The 6,217-nt window shown below is 49.5% G+C and overlaps 1 long non-coding RNA gene across 2 annotated transcripts in view; it reads left to right on the top strand.

Annotated features, from left to right (window-relative positions):
* Nucleotides 1–5,892, top strand: part of LOC132393586 (uncharacterized) — a 23,373-nt gene extending 17,481 nt beyond the window's left edge. For both annotated transcript variants that reach the window (XR_009511989.1, XR_009511990.1), the window contains exon 3: nt 5,497–5,892. This is a non-coding gene — a long non-coding RNA (uncharacterized LOC132393586). The remainder of the gene's footprint in view (nt 1–5,496) is intronic.
* Nucleotides 5,893–6,217: the final 325 nt, after the last annotated feature.

Genomic DNA, 6,217 nt, shown 5'->3' on the forward strand with positions numbered 1-6,217 from the left:
AACCCTAACCCTAACCCTAACCCTAACCCTAACCCTAACCCTAACCCTAACCCTAACCCTAACCCTAACCCTAACCCTAACCCTAACCCTAACCCTAACCCTAACCCTAACCCTAACCCTAACCCTAACCCTAACCCTAACCCTAACCCTAACCCTAACCCTAACCCTAACCCTAACCCTAACCCTAACCCTAACCCTAACCCTAACCCTAACCCTAACCCTAACCCTAACCCTAACCCTAACCCTAACCCTAACCCTAACCCTAACCCTAACCCTAACCCTAACCCTAACCCTAACCCTAACCCTAACCCTAACCCTAACCCTAACCCTAACCCTAACCCTAACCCTAACCCTAACCCTAACCCTAACCCTAACCCTAACCCTAACCCTAACCCTAACCCTAACCCTAACCCTAACCCTAACCCTAACCCTAACCCTAACCCTAACCCTAACCCTAACCCTAACCCTAACCCTAACCCTAACCCTAACCCTAACCCTAACCCTAACCCTAACCCTAACCCTAACCCTAACCCTAACCCTAACCCTAACCCTAACCCTAACCCTAACCCTAACCCTAACCCTAACCCTAACCCTAACCCTAACCCTAACCCTAACCCTAACCCTAACCCTAACCCTAACCCTAACCCTAACCCTAACCCTAACCCTAACCCTAACCCTAACCCTAACCCTAACCCTAACCCTAACCCTAACCCTAACCCTAACCCTAACCCTAACCCTAACCCTAACCCTAACCCTAACCCTAACCCTAACCCTAACCCTAACCCTAACCCTAACCCTAACCCTAACCCTAACCCTAACCCTAACCCTAACCCTAACCCTAACCCTAACCCTAACCCTAACCCTAACCCTAACCCTAACCCTAACCCTAACCCTAACCCTAACCCTAACCCTAACCCTAACCCTAACCCTAACCCTAACCCTAACCCTAACCCTAACCCTAACCCTAACCCTAACCCTAACCCTAACCCTAACCCTAACCCTAACCCTAACCCTAACCCTAACCCTAACCCTAACCCTAACCCTAACCCTAACCCTAACCCTAACCCTAACCCTAACCCTAACCCTAACCCTAACCCTAACCCTAACCCTAACCCTAACCCTAACCCTAACCCTAACCCTAACCCTAACCCTAACCCTAACCCTAACCCTAATGCGGGCCCTAACCCTAACCCTAACCCTAACCCTAACCCTAACCCTAACCCTAACCCCAAACCCTAACCCTAACCCCAAACCCTAACCCTAACCCTAACCCTAACCCTAACCCTAACCCTAACCCTAACCCTAACCCTAACCCTAACCCTAACCCTAACCCTAACCCTAACCCTAACCCTAACCCTAACCCTAACCCTAACCCTAACCCTAACCCTAACCCTAACCCTAACCCTAACCCTAACCCTAACCCTAACCCTAACCCTAACCCTAACCCTAACCCTAACCCTAACCCTAACCCTAACCCTAACCCTAACCCTAACCCTAACCCTAACCCTAACCCTAACCCTAACCCTAACCCTAACCCTAACCCTAACCCTAACCCTAACCCTAACCCTAACCCTAACCCTAACCCTAACCCTAACCCTAACCCTAACCCTAACCCTAACCCTAACCCTAACCCTAACCCTAACCCTAACCCTAACCCTAACCCTAACCCTAACCCTAACCCTAACCCTAACCCTAACCCTAACCCTAACCCTAACCCTAACCCTAACCCTAACCCTAACCCTAACCCTAACCCTAACCCTAACCCTAACCCTAACCCTAACCCTAACCCTAACCCTAACCCTAACCCTAACCCTAACCCTAACCCTAACCCTAACCCTAACCCTAACCCTAACCCTAACCCTAACCCTAACCCTAACCCTAACCCTAACCCTAACCCTAACCCTAACCCTAACCCTAACCCTAACCCTAACCCTAACCCTAACCCTAACCCTAACCCTAACCCTAACCCTAACCCTAACCCTAACCCTAACCCTAACCCTAACCCTAACCCTAACCCTAACCCTAACCCTAACCCTAACCCTAACCCTAACCCTAAGGTCCAAAATTGGCACACACCCCCACAAACCCTAGGCTCTTCCCGATCAACACTGGCTTCAGCCCCACAAACCTTGAGCATACCCCGATTAACCCTTACCAACCCCCACAAACCGGATATCCTATGTCAAGAGGGGCAAGATTCAACAAAGGCAAGTGTTGGACCTGGTTAATGAAGGTGTGGGCCAGTTCAAAGTGGCACGGTCGCGTGAAACTGAATCTCAAGTGACGAGATGAAAAAGCACAAGAGGGCTGATTCGCCCACTGCCCACATACGCTCAGCCTAACCGTAATGTAATGTGGAGAACACTCCCAGCTGGTGGTGTCCTGTCGCAATGAAAGATGTGCTGTTGATAATAGTCCCACCTGGTGGTGTCCTCCCAGAATGGCAGGTCCTCTGTGGATAACAGTAACTCCTGGTGGTGTTCTGCCGCAAAGGTAGATCAGATGAGGACAATACTCTCACCTGGAGGTGTCCTGCCACAATGACATGTTCGCTGTGTATAACATTCCCACCTGGTAGTGTCCTGCTGTGATGTGTGTTTTGGTGTGTACAACTCTCCCACCTGATGGTGTCCTGCCGGAGGTACTGATCTTTTGCAGAAAACACTTTCACCTTGTGGTGCCTTCCGCAATGACAGTTTGGCTGTGTACAACATTTCCACCTGCAGATATCCTGCGGCAAGGACTGTTACCTTGTTGACAACACTCCCACCTTGTGGTGTCTTGCTGCAATGACAGTTCGTCCGTAGACAATACTCCCACTTGGTGGTCTCCTGTCACAATGAAGGATTAGGTGAAGACAGAAATCCCACCTGGTGGTGACCTGTCGGTATGACAGTTTCGCAACCAAATCCTAACCCTGACCCTCATGCGAGCCTATCCGCTATAGCAGTTCATCCATCGCAGCTCAAAACTCGACAGACTTACCTGTGACTCCCACATATATACATCCACCAGCTCAACATTCAAACCAATTCCTGAAGTGCAAAAGGGGCACACAACCCTCAAACCCTTGGCACTTCCCGACTAACACTGGGCTTCAGCCGCACAAACCCTAAGCACATCCCGATTAACTTTTGCTAGACCCCCACAAACCTGATGTCCTATGCCGAGAGGGGCAAGATTCAACAAAGGTAAGTGTTGGACTGGGTTAAAGAAGGCGTGGACCAGATCAAAGTGGCAGGGTCGCGTGAAACTGAATCTCAAGTGATGAGATCAAAAAGCAGAAGAGGGCTGATTCGCCCACTGCGCACATAAACTCAAACTAACCTTTCAGTGACACGCTCTTCATTCTCCCGGTCCTCAAAGTGCTAATAAGAAAGCCCAGATACACACGAGGTGAGAGAGAACTAGTAAATTAAACCCAAGATCGGACGATAGACAAATCAGTGCTAAACTCAGGGGTAGTTCTGCTGAATGCCCAGTAAATACTGTCAATTTAACCCATGTAATCCCAGCATACAGATGCCAGGTAATGATATTTAAAAATATCATTACCCTCAGATTTACATACCTCTCATTATTGGTCCCTGGGAAAAACACAAGCTGTGTCTGAGTCTGACAGTTTTGGGCCACCTCAGGGAGGCTGTCTAGTGATTAAAGGCCCGAAACAGCTGACGATCTGAAGGTGCATTACTGACGAAGTGCCCCAGTGCACACCTGGTTCACAGAACCAAGTGGTGTCGCACCACGATAAAGAAAGGCATGGGCCAGATTAACCTGACTACCCTAAACAAGCCTAGCCGACATAGCAGCCCATACTTCAGACTCTGCAGCCTAACATCTCCCAGCCAAACATATACATCCACCAGCCTTACACTCAAATGTAATCCTAAAGTGGAAAAGGGGCACAAACCCCCACAAACCCGAGGAAACTTCCCGATTAGCCCTGACTTCAGGCCCACAAACCCTAAACACACCCCGATTAATCCTTGTTAAACCCCCACAAACAGGATATCCTATGTCAACTGGGGCAAGATTCAACAAAGGCCAGTGTTGGACCTGGTTAATGAAGGCCTGGGCCAGATCAAGTTGGCAGGGTCGCGTGAAACTGAATCTCAAGTGACGAGATCAAAAAGCACAAGAGGGCTGATTCGCCCACTGTCCGCATAAACTCAACCTAACCGTAATGTGATGTGGAGAACACTCCCAGCTGGTGGTGTCCTGTCATAACGACAGATCAGGTGTGTACAACACTCCCACCTGCTGGTGTGCTGCCTCCATGGCAGATCAGATGTGGACAATACTCCCACCTGGTGGTGTCCTGTCACAATGAAGGATTAGGTGAAGACAGAAATCCCACCTGGTGGTGACCTGATGGTATGACAGTTTCGCAACAAAATCCTAACCCTGACCCTCATGCGAGCCTATCCGCTATAGCAGTTCATCCATCGCAGCTCAAAACTCGACAGACTTACCTGTGACTCCCACATATATACATCCACCAGCTCAACATTCAAACCAATTCCTGAAGTGCAAAAGGGGCACACACCCCCACAAACCCTTGGCACTTCCCGACTAACAATGGCTTCAGCCGCACAAACCCTAAGCACACCCCGATTAACTTTTGCTAGACCCCCACAAACCTGAGGTCCTATGCCGAGAGGGGCAAGATTCAACAAAGGCAAGTGATGGACCTGGTTAATGAAGGCGTGGGCCAGATCAAAGTGGCAGGGTCGCGTGAAACTGAATCTCAAGTGACGAGATCAAAAAGCACAAGAGGGCTGATTCGCCCACTGCCCGCATAAATTCAAACTAACCTTTCAGTGACACGCTCTTCATTCTCTCGGTCCTCAAAGTGCTAATAAGAAAGCCCAGATACACACGAGGCGAGGAGAAACAGTAAATTAAACCCAAGATCGGACGAGAGAGAAGTTAGTGCTAAACTCAGGGGTAGATCTGCTGAATGCCCAGTAAAGACTGTCAATTTAACCCATGTAATCCCAGCATACAGTTGCCAGGTAATGATATTTAAAAATATCATTACCCTCAGATTTACATGCCTCTCATTATTGGTCCCTGGGAAAAACACAAGCAGTGTCTGAGTCTGACAGTGTTGGGCCACTTCGGGGAGGTAGTCTAGTGATTAAAGGCCTGAAACAGCTGACGATCCGAAGGTGCAATACTGACGATTCACAGAACCAAGTGGTGTCGGACCACGATAATGAAAGGCATGGGCCAGATTAACCTGACTACCCTAAACAAGCCTAGCCGACATAGCAGCCCACACTTCAGACTCTGCAGCCTAACATCTCCCAGCCAAACATATACATCCACCAGCCCGACACTCAAACCTAATCCTAAAGTCCAAAATGGGCACACACCCCCACAAACCCTAGGCAACTTCCCGATTAGCCCTGACTTCAACCCCACAAACCCTAAGCACACCCCGATTAACCCTTGTTAAACCCCCACAAACTGGATATCCTATGTCAACAGGGGCAAGATTCAACAAAGGCAAGTGTTGGACCTGGTTAATGAAGGCCTGGGCCAGATCAAGTTGGCAGTGTCGCGTGAAACTGAATCTCAAGTGACGAGATCAAAAAGCACAAGAGGGCTGATTCGCCCACTGTCCGCATAAACTCAACCTAACCGTAATGTGATGTGGAGAACACTCCCAGCTGGTGGTGTCCTGTCATAACGACAGATCAGATGTGTACAACACTGCCACCTGCTGGTGTCCTGCCACCATGACAGATCAGATGTGGACAATAATCCCACCTGGTGGTGTCGTGCCGCAATGACAGTTCGTCCGTAGACAATACTCCCACCTGGTGGTGTCCTGTCATAACGACAGATCAGGTGTGTACAACACTCCCACCTGCTGGTGTGCTGCCACCATGACAGATCAGATGTGGACAACACTCCCACCTGGTGGCGACCTGATGGTATGACAGTTTCGCAACAAAATCCTAACCCTTACCCTCATGCGAGCCTATCCGCCGTAGCAGTTCATACATCACCGCTCAAAACTCGACAGCCTTACCTGTGACTCCCACATATATACATCCACCAGCTCAACACTCAAACCAAATCCTAAAGTGCAAAAGGGGCACACACCCTCACAAACCCTTGGCACTTCCCGACTAACACTGGCTTCAGCCCCACAAACCCTAAGAACACCCCGATTAACTTTTGCTAGACCCCCACAAACCTGATG

This window comes from Hypanus sabinus, chromosome 4 (assembly GCF_030144855.1).
Source record: "Hypanus sabinus isolate sHypSab1 chromosome 4, sHypSab1.hap1, whole genome shotgun sequence".
Taxonomy (NCBI): Eukaryota; Metazoa; Chordata; class Chondrichthyes; order Myliobatiformes; family Dasyatidae; genus Hypanus; species Hypanus sabinus.